Below are 18,892 nucleotides of genomic sequence, written 5' to 3'. Positions count from 1 at the left end.
TAAAATACAACCTACAGAATGGGAGAAGATATTTGCAAGTGACATTTCAGATAAAGGGCTAGTATCCAATATCTATAGAGAACTAATGAAACACCCAAGAAACAAACAATCCAATCATGAACTGGGCAGATGACCTGAACAGAAATTTCACCAAAGAAGATAAAGACATGGCCAACAAGCACATGAGAAAATGCTCTGCATCACTTGCCATCAAGGAACTACAAATCATAACTACAATGAGATACCACCTCACAACAGTGAGAATGGCTAAAATTAACACAGGAAACAACAAATGTAGGAGAGGATGTGGAGAAGGGGGAACCTTCTTGCACTGTTGGCAGGAATGGAAACTGGTGCAGCCCCTCTGGAAAACAGTTTGTAGGTTCCTCAAAAAGTTAAAAATAGAGCTACCCTATGACTCAGCAATTGGACTAGTGGGGATTTAGCCCAAAGATACAAATGTAGTGAAACGTTGGTCCACCTGCACCCCAACATTCATAGCAGCAATGTTCACAATAGCCAAACTGTGGAAGGAGTCCTGATGTCATTCGACTGTTGAATGGATAAAGAAGATGTGGTATATGTATACACTCCAATATTACTCAACCATCAGAAAGGACTAATACCCACCATTTGCTTTGATGTGGATGGAACTGGAGGGTATTACGCTGAGTGAAGTAAGTCAATCAGAGAAGGATAATCATTATATACACTCACTCATACAGGGAATATAAAAAATAGTGAAAGGGATTATTAGGGGATGGGGAACATTAGAGAGGGACACAAATCATGAGAGTCTCTTAACTCTGGGAAACAAACAACGGGCTGCAGAAGGGGAGGTGCATGGGGTGTTGGGGTAACTGGGTGATGGGCATTAAGGAGAACATTTGATGGGATGAGCACTGGTTGTTATAGTATATGTTGACAAATCAAACTTCAGTAAATAAAATTTTAAAAAAACCCTAAAGGCTACATTCTCTATAATTCTACTAATATGATATTCTTAAATAAACCAAACAATAGGAGAGGAGGCTAGAAAGATGTCAGAGTGAAGTAAGTATCCTAAGCTTGCCTTGTCTTATGGATGAAACTAGATACATACATAGCAGGGTAAATAACTAGAAAAATGTCTGGAACACCAGTAGAACAAATTCCACTACTGAAGTAGAGAACATGCCACATACAAAAAAGGTAGGGAAGGTGAGAATGTGGTTTCAGAGCAAAAGGGAACATGGCTGTTCATTGTTGGAAGGGAGCCGGGGTTACAGAGAAAAGAAAAATACAGATTATCTTAGCAAGGAGGCTGTGCAAAGAAGGCAAATCCCCATAACATGTGGCTTTAAAAGTGAGAGGGATTGAATTTTGTTATTTATTGCAACCAGTTGGTCTTAGAGCTTGAAATTTTAAGAATCAGTGGGCTCTTCTCTGACATACTACAGAGGAGGGCATTAGGAAGCTGAGTTCTTGCCCTTAAAGAGACAGCATGACAAACAGCTAGTAGAGATACAGCCTGGAAGCAGCAGTTTGAAAAATGCAGGGAGCAGATGAAAGGGAGAGTTATTTACACATTTTAATGTGTCCAAGAGAAGCAGGGGTCACTGAGACTTTCTCTAGGAATAACGAAGCTACCACATATTATTTCCCTCTACAGCTCCTAAGCATAAACTCATGGTCACCTGTTGAAACTAGCATGGTGCCAACACTCACTATCTAACTTGCTTACACCAAGCCATATCACCATGCACTTTGGCAGATCCACACGTTCCAGCCATATTTGCCTCACTTCTGGCACTGAGAAGTCCCTCCCACAGAAGACCTGTGCAAATCTCCCCAGCACCATTTTTCCCAACTACTGCCTTTTACAGGGCTTCAATTCCAGCAGCAGTGGTGGCAGGTGGCAGTTTGAAATCAGACTAGTTTATAACTTGTTAAAATGTGACTCCCCTAGCTGGTGACCAAACAATGCCTGCAACAGGCAAAGAGAGTCTCTGTAGACAACTTGACTCAAGGAGAAAGAAGCCAGAACTGAACAACAGGACACATGAAATACACATAGGAGACTCCCACTGAGGCACCAGATCCTGAAGGACAGGAGACGCTGCATTGCAGGACACTACAGGACCTTTTCTTCATAAGACCATTACCTTCAAGAGCAGGAGACATAGGTAACATTCCTAATACAGAAAAAAAGATACAGAGATTTAGAGAAAATGAAGAAACATAGGAATATGCCCTAAATGAAAAAGCAGGGCAAAATCACAGCAATAGACCTAAGTGAAATGGATATAAATAATATGGCAGAAAGACTATTTAAAGTAACAATCATAAAGATACTCAATGGACTTGAGAAAAGAGTGGAGGACATCATGAGATCCTTAACAGAGAGATACAATGATCAGAGATGAAGAACTCAATACCCAAATTTTAAAATATACTTGATGGAATAAATAAAAGACTAGAGGAAGCAGAGGAACAAAGTCATGATGTGAAAGACAGATTAATGGAAAGCAATCAAGCTGAGCAAATGAGAGGTACAACAAAATATGCAAATTGAGAATAGTCTTAGGAAACTCAGGGATTACATCAAGCATAACATTCCCCTTATAAGGATCCCACAAAAACAGAAAGAAAAAGCACAGAAAAATTATTTGAAGAAACAATAACTGAAAACATCCTTATTCTGAATAGAGAAACCAATATCCAGATTCAGCAGTCACAGAGATCGCCCACCCCAAAATCAACTCAAGGATGCCTGCATTAAGACACATAATTAAAATGGCAACAAGTAGGGATAAAGAAAAAAATAAAAACAGCAAGAGAAAACAAGACAAATGCATACAAGGGAATATGCATAAGGCTCTCAACAGATTTTTCAGCAGAATTTCTGCAAGCAAGAAGATAGGGGTATTATATACTCAAAGTACCGAAAGGGAAAAATCTCTAGCCAAGAATACTTTATCCAGTAAGGCTATCATTCAGAATAGAAGAAGAAATAAAAAGTATCTCAGATAAGGAAAACTGAAGGAGTTTATGACGATTAACCCAGCCACACAAGGAATATTAAAAGTAATATTGTGCATGGAAAGGAAAGACAATAAGTGAAATAATGAAAAGTAAAAAAAAAAAAAAGTAAAAAAAAATCACAAAAGCAGTAAAAATAAATATTTTTGTAAAAATCAGTCAAGAAACTCACAAAATAAAATTATGTAAAATATGACACCATATACATAAAATATGTATGTTGGGAGTAAAAATGGTTTCAAATTTAAGCAAAAAACTCCAATATAATAAAAACTACTATTTACATAAGAAGTTATATACAAGCCTAATGGTAACCACAATTCAAAAGAAAGTAACAGATCTCGAAGAATAAAAAGAATGTAATACAAGTTTTATCACAAAAGAAAGACAATAAACCATGAGAGTAAGAGAAGAAAAGAACAGAGAAAAACTGCAAAAATGCAGAGAACAAGTAACAAAATGGCAAGAAAATACATATCCATCAATAAATATTTTGAATGTGAATGGACTGATTCCATCAAATAAAGAAGTGAGGTGACAGAGTGGATAAAAAACCAAGACCCATCTATATGCTGCCTAAAAGAGATTCATTTTAGACTTAAAGACATTTGGAGATGAAAGTGAGAGGATGAGAAACATTTATCATGCAAATTAATGTCCAAAAGTGCCAGAGTAGCAATATTTATATAGGACAAAACAAAATTTAAAATACAGACTATAATAACAGACAAAAAAAGGGCACTATATAATTATAAAGGGGATAATTGAACAAGAAGATATAACAATTGTAAATACTTATGCAACCAAGGGAAGCACCTAGATACATAACACAGTAAATAACAAACATAAAGGAGCCAGTCAATAGCAATAAAACAATAGTAGGGGACTTTAAGAATGCACTTAAATTGATGGACACATCATCCAAACAGAAAAGAAACAAAGAATGTTATTCAGCAACACACTCAAATGTTGGGGGGGGGGAGTGGGAGACATCACAATTCTAGACTCAAGCTGTAATACACAGCTGTAATCATCAAGATAGTGTGGTACTGGCATAGAAACAGACAGATAGATCAATGGAACACCATACAGAAACCATAAATTGACGCTCAACTTTATGGTCAAATACTCTTTTGCAAAGCAGGAAGGAATATCCAATGGAAAAGACAGTCTCTTCAATAAATGGTGCTGGGAAAATTGGATAGCCACATGCAGAAGAATGAACCTGGAGCACTTTCCTAAACCATACAAAAAAAATCAACCCAAAATTGATGGAAGACCTAAATGTGAGACGGAAATCCATTAAAATCCTAGAGAAGAACACAGCAGCAACCTCTTTGACTTCAGCTGCAGAAACTTCTTGCCTTACACGTCTTCAAATCAAAGGGCAACAAGAGCAAAAATGAACTATTGGGATAGCATCAAAATTAAAAGCTTTTGCACAGAAAAGGAAACTGTCAACAATGGAATAGGAGAAGATATTTATAAATGTCTTATCATATAAAGGGCTAGTATCCAAAATCTATAAATACTTATCAAACTCAACACCTACAAAATAAAAAGTCCAGTCAAGAAATGAGCAGAAGACATGAACAGACATATCTCCAAAGAAGACATACAAATAGCCAACAAATACATGAAAAAATGCCCCAGATCACTTAGACATTGGGGAAATACAAATGAAAACTACAATGAGATTAATACCTCACACCAGTTAAATTTTGTGAGTTCTTGTGACCACCATGGCTTAAAGTTTGGAGTTTTAAAACTCAGCAGTCTTGGCACAAGGAGAGTCCAAAAGACAATGTGCTGCTCTTAGAAAAGAAGGTGGGGTAAACAACCCGCAGCTGTACCGTGTGGGAGCACTGGAACACAGTGGAGAAGTTGTTTGTTCATCTTGGAGTGTATCCCAGAAAAGTAGCATTCATGGAGAGATCCTTCTAGGAACAAAAGAACTGGCAGATGCTATTCCTTTCACCCACCCCTCAACATAAGCACATGGCCACCTGTGTAAAATAGTGCAACCTGGACCTAACTTGCTTACACCAAGCCCCTCCCCCCCCCGGCTCTGGTGAATATACCTTTCCCTGTCATATGTGCCTCAGTCCCAGTGTGGGGGATATCCCCAAAAGACTTGCCCAAAGTGCTGCCTATACAGGAGTATTACAGTCTCAGTTCCAGTGGTGGTAGTAACAGATCTCATTTCTCAAAAAAATCAGAGCACACATTTAAAATTCAACACATTCAGACCAGAGAATAAACACCATGCACAACATGCAAAGAGGGCCTCTGCAGGTGACTGGCCTGAAGGATAAAGTGGCTAGGACACAAACAGCAAAGTGCAAATAATGCACATGGAGACACTCTTGAATTTTCAGGCCTTGGGGAACAGGAAACTCTATACTGCAAGACCCCATTTCTTCTTAAGGCTACTACCTTCAAGAACAAAAGATATATCTGACTTTTCTAACACAGAGAAGCAGGAACAGAGATGTTTAGTTTACAAAATGAGGAAACAGATGAAATTGGCCCAAATGAAAGAAAAAGACAAGGCTGGAGATCTTAGTGTAGCAGATATAAGTAAGATGACTGATAGAAAATTTAAAATAATGATCATAAATATACTTGCTGGACTTGAGAAAAGAGTGAAAGGCATCAGTAAGATCATTAACACAGACATAGGAATAACATAGCATACATATACAGGTCTCAATGAATGAATTCAGAAGCATATTTGATAGAATGACTAGCAGCCTGGAAGAATCAGAGCAATGAATCAATGATCTCAGAGACAAAATAGTAGAAATTAATCAAGCTGAACAAAAGACAGAAAAATAATTATGCAAAAGAATAATAGGCTTATTGCACTGAAAGACTCCATCAAATATAATAATATTCATATTATAGGAGACCCAGAAGAAGAGAGAAAAGGAGGCAGAAAATTTATTTGAAGAAATCATAATTGAAAACTTCCCTCATCTGGGAAACAGATATCCAGATCCAAGAGGCATAGAGAATCCCCAACAAAATCAACAAAAGTCGATTCACACCAAGACATATTGCAAGAGAAATGACAAAATATATTGATAAAGAAAAATCTTAAAAGCTGAAAGGGGTGCCTGAGTGGCTTAGTTGATTAAGCATTCAACTCTTGGTTTCAGCTCAGGGTTGTGAGATTGAGCCTTGCTTGCATCAGGCTCTGTGCTGGCATGGATCCTGCTTAAGATTCTCTCTCTTTCTCTTTCTCTCTCTCTCTCATTCTGCCCTGCCTCTTCTCTGAAAGAAAGAAAGAAAGAAAGAAAGAAAGAAAGAAAGAAAGAAAGAAAGAATTAAAAATTAAAAAAAAACAGCAAGAGAAAAGTAAACAGTTACATACAAAGGAAACTGCATAATGCTATCAGAAGATTTTTCAGTAGAATTTATCCTAGCCACAAGGGAGTGAGAGGATATATTTGAATTGCCAAAAGGAAAAAAAGAAAAAAAAACCTACAACCAAGAATATTCCAACCAACAAAGTTATTACTCAGAATAGAAGGAGAGATAGTTTCCCAGACAAACAAAAATTAAGCAGTTCATGATGACAAAGTAGCCCTGCAGGTGGGGATTTTGTGAGTGGGAAGGAAAGACCAAAAGTGAGAGTTTGAAGGTAGGAAAAAACAGAAACACAAAAGCAGTAAAAAGTGAATTTTTCTATAAAAAATCAGCAAAGGAACTCATAAAATAAAAGGATGTAAAATTCGACATGTCTAAAATGGCGAGGAGAGGAGTAAAGAATATGTTCAAACACAAATGAGCATTGATTTAACATAGACTGCTAAATGCAGAAGGTGTTATATAGAAACCAAATGGTACTTACCAATTAATAACCAGTAATAAATATGCAAAGTATAAAGAGAAAGAAATCCAAATATATCACTTAAGAAAACCAGTAAATCATGAAACAGAGGAAGACAAGAAAAGATCAGAGAAAAATCTTCAGAAATATCCACAAAACAAGAAATAAAATGGTAATAAATATATACCTATTAATAAATACTTTGAATATAAGTGGATTAAATGCTTCAATTAAAAGACATAAGGTATTAGAACAGATTAAAAAAACAAGACACATCTATATGCTGCCTATGAGACTCATTTTATATTTAAAGACATCTGCAGTTTGAAAGTTAGGAGATAAAAAAATATTGATCCTGTAAATGAATGTCAAAAGAAAGCCAAAGTAGCAATATTTATATCAAACAAAATAGGTTTTAAAACAAAGACTGCAACAAGAGATAAAGAGGGACACTATATAATAATAAAGGGGACAGTCCAATAAGAAGATATAATTGTGAATATTTACGCACCCAACATAAGAGCACCAAAATACGTTAAATAGTTAATAACAAATGTAAAGGAACTAATTGGTAATAATGCAAGGGACTTTAACACTTCACTTATATTGCTGGACAGATCATCTAAACAGAAAATCAACAAGGAAACAATGGCTTTGAATGACACGTTGGATCAGATGGTTTTAATACAAAAAGAAATAAAAGGCATTCAAATTGGCAAAGAAGCAGTCAAACTCTCCCTCTTTGCAGATGACATGAGACTGTACCTAGAAAACCCAAAAGACTCCACCCCAAGACACATAGATTAATGGAACAGAATAGAGAATTCAGAAGTGGATCTTCAGCTTTATGGTCAACTAATATCGACAAAGGAGGAAAGAGTATCCACTGGAAAAAAAGACAGTCTCTTCAATAAATGGTGCTGGGAAAATTGTACATCCACATGCAGAAGAATGATACTAGACCACTCTCTTATACCATACACAAAGATAAACTCAAAATTGATGAAAGATCTAAAAGTGAGATAAGATTCCATCAAAATCCTAGAGGATAACACAGGCAACACCCTTTGTGAACTTGGCCACAGCAACTTCTTGCAAGATACATCCAAGAAGGCAGGAGAAACAAAAGCAAAAAATGAATTATTGGGACTTCATCATGATAAGAAGCTTCTGCACAGCAAAAGAAACAGTCAACAAAACTAAAAGACAACCTACAGAATGGGAGAAGATAGTTGAAAATGATGTATCAGATCAAGGGCTAGTATCCAAGATCTATAAAGAACTTATGAAACTCAACAGCAAAGAAACAAACAATACAACCATGAAATGGGCAAAAGACATGAAGAGAAATCTCACAGAGGAAGACATAGACATGGTCAACAAGCACATGAGAAATGGTCTGCATCACTAGCCATCAGGGAAATACAAATCAAAACCACAATGAGATACCACCTCACACCAGTGAGGATGGGGAAAATTAACAAGGCAGGAAACAGCAAATATTGGAGAGGATGTAGAGAAAGGGGAACCCTCTTGCACTGTTTGTGGGAAAGTGAAGTGGTGCAGCCACTCTGGAAAACTGTGGAGGTTACTCAAAGAGTTAAAAATAGATCTGCCCTGCGAGCCAGCAATGGCACTGCTGGGGATTTACCCCAAAGATACAGATGCGGTGAAACGCTGGGACACCTGCACCCCGATGTTTATAGCAGCAATATCCACAATAGCCAAACTGTGGAAGGAGCCTCAGTGTCCATAGAAAGATGAATGGATAAAGAAGATGTGGTTTATGTATACAATGGAATATTACTCAGCCATTAGAAACAACAAATACCCCCTATTTGCTTCGACGTGGAGGGACCAGGAGGATATTTTGCTGAGTGAAATAAGTCAATCGGAGAAGGACAAACATTATATGTTCTCATTCATTTGGGGAATATAAATAATAGTGAAAGGGAATAAAGGGAAATGAGTGAAAATATCAGTGAGGGTGACAAAACATGAGAGACACTTAACTCTGGGAAATGAATAGGGGCTAGTGGACCGGGAAATGTGCAGGGGGTTGGCTGACTGGGTGATGGGCCCTGAGGGGGGCCCTTGGTGGGATGAGCACTGGGTGTTATGCTATATGTTGGCAAATTGAACTCCAATAAAAAAAGAGAGAAGGAAAAAAAACCCATTCTGATTATTTAATTAATTAATGTATTTATTTATTTTTCTTTGCTAACAGGGGACTTTGTGCTAATGTATCCTAGTCTGCTGTGAGGAAATAAACTGAAAAGGGTTCATTTCATAGAGCCCATCTGCATTACTTTGGAATTCCATAACATAATACCATTGACTGGGTGACTTAAAGCAGTATAAATTTATTTTCTTACAGTTTTGAAACCTGGAGGTCCAATATCAGAGTGCCAGCATGGTCAGTTTATGGTGAAGGCTTTCTTCCTGGCTTGCAGAATTCGAACTCAATGACTCCCACTTGCTCATTTTATTAAAGATTATTTATTTATTCCTGAGAGACACGGAGAGAAGCAGAGACATAGAGAGAGAAGCAGGCTCCTCACAGGGAGCCCGATGTGGGACTCAATCCCCAGACTGGGATCACGCCCTGAGCCAAAGGCAGACACTCAACCACTGAGCCACCCAGGCGTCCTGTAATGCAAAATTATTTTTCTGAACTTTTAGAAACATTTCTTCAGGATGGTCCTTTGAAGTTTATGGTTTTAAATAGTTCAAAGTTATTTAGTTGTTTTCTGAGATTCCTCTGCCTCTTTTCTCTTGTTCTATCTAGATTTTCTTCTCTCTTTTGCCTTTGTTTCCTAGTATTTCTGTTCGAAATTTATTTCCAAGAATTTCTTCTAAGTGTAAGCCTTTGTTATATGTGAGAGTTTTGGACCTGGAAAAGGGTGGCTTAACAAGAGAAAATATTTCTGGGGTGACTGAGGGGCTCAATTGGTTAAGTGTCTGCCCCAGCTAAGTCATGATCACAGGTTACTGGGATTGAGTCGCAAGTTGGGTTTTCTGCTCAGTGGGGAGTTTGCTTCTCCCTCTGCTCCTTCCCATTGTTTGTGCTCTGTCTCTCTCTTAAATAAATAAATAAATAAATAAATAAATAAATAATCTTTTTTTTAAGAGAAAATATTCCTATCAATCTCCACCCTACTTCAGGAAAATACCAAATAAAATAATTTCCCTTGTGATTTCAGAGGGGCTAAGCCAGAGGAAAATATCCCAACCTACCCTCACACCACTCAAGAAAGCTTCAGTAGTTCCAATGGTATTGCTGTGCAGAACAGGGAGTAAATCTTCTGCCTGCCCATTTATATCGTGGGATGATCAGGGAGTTGATGGTATATCCCCTGTCCAGAAAAATGAAAAAATATTTGTTTATAGGAGACTCAGAGAAGGCAGAACATAGGCAGAGGGAGAAGCAAGATCCCCACAGGAAGCCCAGTGCAGGACTTGATCCCTGGACCCTGGGATCATGCCCTGAGCCAAAGGCTGATGCTCAACCGCTGAGCCACCCAGAGGCATCCTGTGTTTTTGTATTCTTTAGGTAAATATCCAGTAGTGGAATTAGAGCATCATATGGTAATTCTATTTTTATTTTTTTTAAGAATGTCCATACAGTTTTCCACAGTGGTTGCACCAGTTTGCATTTCACCAAAATTGTAGGATGGTTGCCTTTTCTCCACATCCTTGCCAACACTTATTGTTTCATATATATATATAATCATATATAAATATCATATATAATATTATATATAAAATATAAAATTATTATTTATATAATTATATTATTTATATTATTATATAAAATTATATAATATTTTATATATAATATTTATATATAATTTTAGCCACACTGATAGATGTGAGGTATCTTAATGCAGTTTTGATTTACATATTCCTAATAATGAGGGATTTTGAGCATCTTTTCACATGTTTATTTGCCATCTGTGTCTTTTTTCAAAAAATATCTGTAGCTTCTCTCCATTTTAATTGGATTGTTTTACCTATTTTTAAAGTTGAGTTCTATAAGTGCTTTATAATATTATGAATATTAACACTTTATCAAATATATCTTCTGCAAATATCTTCTCTCATTCATTGAATGCCTGTTTGCTTTGTTGGTTGTTTCCTTTGTTGTGCAGAAGATTTTTATTTTGATGCAGTCCCAATAGTTTATTTTTGCTTTTGTTTCTCTTGCCTGAGGAAACATATCTCAAAATGTTACACTGACTATGTCAGAGAAATTACTGTCTGTGCTCTCTTCCAGCATTTTTACGGTTTCACATCTCACATTTAGGTCTTTAATACATTTTGAATTTATTTTTGTGTATGGTATGAGACAATGTTCTGTTTCATTTCTGCATGTAGCTGTCCAGCTTTTCCAATGGGATTTGTGGGAGACATTGTCTTTTTCTCATTGCATATTCTTTCCTATATTGTCAAAGATTAATTGGCCATATAATTCTGGGTTTATTTCTGAGGTCTCTATTCTGTTATACTCATCTATTAGTCTCTTTTTGTGCCAGTACCATACAGTTTTGTCTGCTACAGTTTTTATTATATTTTGATATCTAGGATTGTGATACCTCTGGTTCTGTGCACCTTTTACAAGATTGTTTCAGCTATTTGGGGTCTTTTTTATTACTTTATACAAATTTTAAGATTATTTCCTCAGTTCTATAAAAATTCTGTTGGTATTATGGTAAGGATTGCAATAAATCTGTAGATAGCTTTGGGTAGTATAGACATTTTAACAATAATTGGTCTTCAAAACCATGGACATGGAATATAATTTGATTTATTTTCATCATCTTCCATTTCTTTCATCAATATTTATAGTTTTCAGAGCATAGGTTATCTCTTGGGCTAAGTTTATACCTAGGTGTGTATACATATAAATTTTTTTGTGCATCTGAAGTATTTTTCATTTAAAAAGATCCAATTTTATTCAATGATGCATAATTAAATCATGAATTAATGTACTTTGACAAGTGCTTTTTCTACATCTGTTGAAATGATCATGTGGTTTTCAGTCATTTTCTTGTTGATATGATGTATCATGTAGATTGATTTGTGACTATTGAAACATTCTTCCATCATAGGAATAAATCTCACTTGATCGTGGTGAAAGATTTTTTAATGTGTTGTTGGATTTTGTTTGCAAATATTTCATTGATGATTTTCCATCTGTGTTTATCAGAGATATGGGCCTGTTGTCCTCTTTTTTCCTACTGTCTTTATCTGGATTTATTTTTAGGGTAATGCCAGCCTTATAGAATAAAATTGGGGATTTATTATCAGGGGAATGCTGGCCTCCTAAAATAAATTTGGAGGCTTTCCTTCTTTTTCTACTTTTTTGGAATAGTTTGAGAATAATATGTATTAACTGTTCTTTAAATATTTGGTAATATTCACCTAATCAGCTCTCTGGTACTGGATTTTTGCTTTTGGGAGTTTTTTTTATTACAGATTGAATCAATGCTGGTAATTGGTCTGTTTAAATATTATATTTTTTTTTCCTGATTCAGTTTTGGGAGTCTATGTTTCCAGGAATTTATTAATGTTATCTAGATTGTCTAATTTTTGCATATAATTTTTCATAATACCTCATTACCCTATGTATTTCTGTGATTTCAGTTGTTATTTCTCTTCCTTCTTTTCTGAATTTGTATATTTGAATCTTCTCTGTCTGTCTGTTTCTCTCTTTCTGATGATTCTGGCTAAAAGTTTCCCAATTTTATTGATCTTTTCAAAGAACCAGCTCATAATATCATTAATCTGTTATGGTTTGTTTTTTTTACTTTCTATTTTTTAGTTACTACTGTAATTGTTATTATTTCCTTACTTCTATTGGTTTTTGGTTTAATTTATTCCTTTTCTAACTTCTTTAAGTGAAAGATTAGGTTGTTTATTTGAAATTTTTCTTGGTTTTTGAGGTAGGCCTATTTTGCTATAAACTTACATTATAGACTGGTTTGATCCCAAAGATTTTGGACTACTATGTTTCATTTTTTCCTCTAATTTTTAGGTTGACTCGTTTATTTTCTACTAGCATGTTATATAATGTCAATATATTTGTGTCTTTTCCAAATTTATTAATTGTAGTTGATTTCTTGTTTCATAGAGTTGTTGTTGAAGAAAATGCACAGTATGACTTCACTCCTTTTTAATTTGTTGAGATTCATTTTGTGGCCTAATATGTGATCTGTTCTAGAAAATATTTCATTTACCTCTGAGGAGAATGTATATTCTGTTGTTTTATGATGGAATATTTAGAATATATCTGTTAGATTAATTTGGTCCCATGTGTCATTCAAAGCCACCTTTTCTCTGTTGATTTTCTGTTTGGATGGTTTACCTATTAATGTAAGTGGGCTATTAAAGTTTCCTACCATTATTATTACTACATATTTATGTTTCTTATTTTTCTTATATGTTTCCTTTATGTTTTTTATTAACTTCCTTTATGTATCTTATTAAATATTTCATATATTTGGAAGAATCCATGTTGGCTGCATAAATATTTATAGTGCTATGTCTCCTTGTTGTGTTGTTCCCTTTATAATTATATAGTGCCCTTATTTATCTCCTATCATAGTCTTCATTTTAAAGTCCATTTTGTCTATGTATTTATTGCTAGCCCTACATTCTTTTCACTCCATTCCCCTGATAAATACTTTTCTGACTCTCCACATTCAATCTGCACCTGTCTTAAGGTCTAAAATGAGACTCTTGTAGGCAGCATATAGAAGGGCCTTACACTTTTGCTCTTTGCCCTGTCTTTTGATTGGAGAATTGAGTTCATTTACATTCAAAGTGATTACTGATAGATATGTACTTATTGCCATTTTGTTACTTGCTTTATGGTGGTTATTTACTTCGCTGTTAATTTTTTTCTCTTAAGCTTCTCTCTAATGGTTTCCTGGCTTTCTTTAGTGATGCACTTCATTCCTTTCTCATTATTATTATTTTTTTGCTTCTATCACTGGTTTTTCATCTCTGGTTATGATTAAGTTTGCACATAACATCTTATGTGTTTATTAGTCTATATTACATTGATGGTCACTTATATTTGAACCCATTATTTACTCCCTTTTCCCCTCAACATTTTAGGTATATAGATATATTTCTTTTTATTTTGTGAATCCTTTTACTAATTTTTATATTTAATTTTACTGCTTTTCTGTTTGTACTTTTCTTATCCATATTTATGGTCTTTCTTTTCCCCTTTAACATTTCTTGTAAGGCTGGTATATGGGTTATGAATTCTTTAAACTTTTCTTTGGGGAACTCAATGTCTCTCTCTCTCTCTTTAAATTTTGAATAATAGCCTGCTGGATAGAGTACTCTTGGCTGCAGTTTTTTTCTAACAGTGTCTTTTACATATTATACCACTCCCTTCTGTCTTGCATTGTTTATGCTAAAAATTCAGTTGATCTCATTATGGGTTTCCCTTGTATATAACTCTTCTTTTGCTGATTTTAAAATTATATTTATCACTACTTTTTGCCATTTTAATGACTACATATCTTAGTGTGGATCTCCATAGTTTGACTTTCTTGGGGGAATCTTTGTACTTCTTGAATTGGGATTTCTGTTTTCTTCCACACTTTCAGGAAGTTTTTAGTATTATTCTTGAAATAAATTTCTGCATCTTTTTCTCTGTCCTGGGATTCCTCAAAAGCAAATAGTATTACACTTGAAGGTGTGACTGGGTTCCCTAAATATACTTTCATTTATTGTTATTTTTTCTCTTTCCTATTAATCTTGGTTGTTTTCCATTTCTCTCTTCTTCATGTTGGCAATTCATCCTGCTTCTTCTAGTCTACCATTTATTCCATATAATGCATTTTTAATTTTGATTATTGAATTCTTCCTCAATAATTGATTCTTTTTATTTTTTAATCTCTTTGTTAAGGGTTTCATGTAGTTTCATGTTTTTTTTCTTAAGGCAAGTGTTTTTAAGACCGTTATATTAAACGCTATCAGGCTTATTACTTATTTCTATTTCAATTAGCTGTCTTGCTATTATTTTGTCCTGTTATTTCTTTTTTTACAGTAAACAATTTATTTTTTAAAGAGTTTATTTATTTAATGCATGAGAGACACACAGAGAGAGGCAGAGACACAGGAAGAGGGAGAAGCAGGCTCCGTGTAGGAAGCCTGATGTGGGACCCAATTCCAAGATTCAGGGATCATGCGCTGAACCAGAGGCAGATGCTCAACCGCTGAGCCACTCAGGTGTCGCTATGGTGAAAAAATTTATATTTAGATTTATAGCCAGCTGAACTCAGTTTAGATGATCCCAACTTTGTTGGCAACATCCAAAGCATCATAGTCAGGAGCCAGTTGAACATATGCTTTCTTCTCTCTATCAAGCCTTATCAAGGTGTTGACCTTGGCCACACCAATATCATAGAGCTTCTTCACAGCCTGTTTGATCTGGTGCTTATTGGTCTTGACATCCACAATGAACACAAGTGTGCCGTTGTTTTCTATTTTCTTCATGGCTGACTCAGTAGTCAGGGGGAACTTGTTGATGGCATAGTGATCAAGTTTGTTTCTCTTGGGGATACTCTTTTGAGGATATTTGGGCTGCCTTTGGAGATGCAAGGTCTTGGGTCATTGGAATGTAGGTGATGTGCGGATCTTCTTTTTTTTTTCTGACTGTGCATGCCTTTCAGCACCGTTTTTTTATTTTTTTATTTTTATTATTATTATTATTATTATTAGCTTTCAAAGCTTTTGCTTTGGCTTCAGCTTTGGGAGGGGCAGGGCTTTCTTCTTTGCCTTCAGCACCATCTTCGTAAAAGGCTGTCCTATTCTTTCATTTGGCTAGTAGAGCTCTGTATCTTCATATTTTCTGCCTGTCTGTGTACTTTACTATGTGAGTCAACTACCTTTACAGCTTTTGAAAGCAGTGACAACTGACCTGAGATTTGGAGCAGCCAAAACACAACAGCAGAGTGCAGGCAGACACACAAAAAACAACTCCTGAAGCACCAGGCCCTGGAGATTCTGAGACCTCTTCTTCACAAAGCCAATACTCTCAGAATCAGGAAACATGACAGGCTTCTTACACAGAGAAGATGGAAATTTAGAAAAAAATGAAAAGACAGAGGAACACATCCCAAATGAAGCAACAAAATAAGGTCACAGCCAGAGATCTAAGGAAAACAGATATACATTACATGCCGAATGGATAAACTAAAGCTACCATCATAATGATACTCACTGGGTTTGAGAAAAGAATGAAAGACTTTAGAGAGGTCTTTGCCACAAAGTAAGAGTTAAAAAACTGTCACAAGGAAAAGTGCAATAACCGATATTTGAAATAAGCTTGATGCAATGAACACAAAGGCTTGAAGAAGCAAAGGAAATAATAAGTGGTATATAAGTTAAAATAATGGAAAATAATTTAGTTGAACATAGAGAGAAATAATTATTGAACATGAGAATAGATGTTGAGAACTCATTGACTCCATCAAACACCTAACATTCATATTATAGGACTCCCATAAGAAGAAGAGAATGAAAAGGGGACAGAAAATTTATTTGAGTAAATAATAACAGAAAACTTCCCTCATCTAGGGAAATAAACAGACATCCATTTCCAGGGGATACAGTGAACTCCTATCAAAGTAAAAAAAAAAAAAAGGCAGGCCAACATAAAGACACATTGTAATTAAATTTGCAAAATATAAGAAGATATGGTATATGTATACAATGGAATATTACTCAGCCATCGGAAATGACAAATACCCACCATTTGCTTCGAGGTGGATGGAACTGGAGGGTATTATGCTGAGTGAAGTAAGTCAATCGGAGAAAGACAAACATTATATGGTCTCATTCATTTGGGGAATATAAAAAAAGTGAAAGGGCATAAAGGGGAAAGGAGACAAAATTAGTGGGAAATATCAGTGAAGGTGACAGAACATGAGAGACACCTAACTCTGGGAAATGAACAAGGGGTGGTGGAAAGGGAGGTGGGTGGGGGGTTGGGGTGATAGGGTAACAGGCACTGAGGGGGGCACTTGATGGGATGAGCACTGGATATTATGATATATGTTGGCAAATTGAACTCCAATAAAAAAATAGAGAGGCAAAGAAAAAAATCTTAAAAGAAGCAAGACATAACAAGCCTCTAACCTAGAAAGGAAGACCCATAAAGCTAGTTGTAGATCCCTCAGAAATTTTACAAGCCAGAAGAGAGTAGCATGATTTATTCAATGTGATGAATGGGAAAAATTTGCAGCAAAGAATACTCTTTCCAGTAAGACTACCATTCAGAATAGAAGGAGGGATAAATAGTTTCCCAGACAAACAGAATCTAAAAAAAGTTCATGACCACTAATTAAAACCTAGAAGAAATATTAAAAGGGACTTTTTGAGTGGAAAGGACAGAATAAAAGTGACAAAGACAAGAAAAACAAAATCTTCAGTAACAACAGCAAAAAAAGTACTAAAATGGAACTAAATGCATATCTGTCAATGAATCCTCTGAATGAAAATGGACTAGATGCCTTAATCAAAAGACATGGGGCTTAAGAATGGATAAAAAAGAATATAAAGGTACTCATTCAAGACCTATATACACTTGCAGATTGAGTGAGGGGATGGAGATTTATCTTACAAGTGGATGTAAAAAAAAAAAGCTAGAGTAGCAATACATATATCAGATAAACTAGACATTAAATCCAAGACAATATCAAGAGATGAAAAGGGCACTCTATCCTAATAAAAGGGACAATCCAAAAGAAGAGTTAACAATTGTAACTATTTAAGTCCCCAAGAAAATCCAAATATATTAAACAATTAATAAGAAACTTAAAGAAACAAATTGATAATGATAAAATTATGGTAGGGGATTTCAACACCCCACTTACAGTAGTAGACAGATCATCAAAGCATAAACTCAACAAGCAAATACTGGCTTTGAATGACACACTGGACCAAATGGACTTAACAAATATATTCAGAAAATGCCATTCTAAAGTGGCAGAAAACACATGATTTTCAAGTGTACACATAACATCCTCCAGAATAGATCACATACTAGGTCATAGATCAGGCTTCAAAAATACAAAAATATTGAGATCATACCCTGCATTGCTTCTCAGCACAATATAAAACTTGAAGTAAATCACTAGAAAACATTTGGAAGTCCACAAATACATAGAGGTTAAAACATATCCTAGTAAAGAAATTACAAACGAAGGAAAATTGCATGGAAATAAATGAAAAGAAAACAAGACAGAAAAAAAACTTTGGGATTCAGCAAAAGCAATCATAAGAGGGAAATATATAGCAATATAGACCTACTTTAAGAAGAAAGAAAAACCTCAATCTACTTTGAAAATAAAGAAGGTAGAAAATGAATAATAAATGAAGCCTAAAGACATCAGAAGACTGGAAGTAATAAGGACTAGAGAAGAAATAAATGATATGGAGACTAAAAATAACAATAGAAATGATCAATGAATCCACGAGCTGGTTCTTTGAAAAAATAGTAAAATTGATAACCCCCTAGCCAGGCTAATGACAAAGAAAAGAGAAAGAAATCAAATAAATAAAATAAAAAATGACAGAGGAGATAAAAACCAATACCACACAAATACAAACAACTATAAGAGAGCATTATGGAGGAGGGGCAAGATGGCGGAAGAGTAGGGTCTCCAAATCACCTGTCCCCACCAAATTACCTAGAAAACCTTCAAATTATCCTGAAAATCTATGAAATCGGCCTGAGAATTAAAGAGAGAACACCTGGAATGCTACAGTGAGAAGAATTCGCGCTTCTATCAAGGTAGGAAGACGGGGAAAAAGAAATAAAGAAACAAAAGGCATCCAATGGGGAGGGGCCACGGGAGGAGCCGGGCTGAGGCCGGGGCGAGTGTCCCCAGGACAGGAGAGCCCCGTCCCAGAGAAGCAGGAGCTGCACCGACCTTCCCGGGCGGAAAGGGGCTCGCAGGGAGTTGGAGCAGGACCCAGGAGGGCGGGGATGTCCTCGGGTTCCCTGGGACA

General features: G+C 35.6%; 1 long non-coding RNA gene across 1 annotated transcript in view; it reads right to left on the bottom strand.

The window, feature by feature from the left end:
• Positions 1-18,892, bottom strand: part of LOC140627495 (uncharacterized) — a 70,112-nt gene that overhangs the window by 15,806 nt on the left and 35,414 nt on the right. Inside the window, exon 3 of the long non-coding RNA XR_012026209.1 lies at positions 10,094-10,212. This is a non-coding gene — a long non-coding RNA (uncharacterized lncRNA). The remainder of the gene's footprint in view (positions 1-10,093; positions 10,213-18,892) is intronic.

This window comes from Canis lupus, chromosome X, assembly GCF_048164855.1.
Source record: "Canis lupus baileyi chromosome X, mCanLup2.hap1, whole genome shotgun sequence".
Classification (NCBI taxonomy): Eukaryota; Metazoa; Chordata; class Mammalia; order Carnivora; family Canidae; genus Canis; species Canis lupus.
Note: the sequence above shows the minus strand (reverse complement) of the source record. Positions and strands in the feature narration are given on the sequence as shown.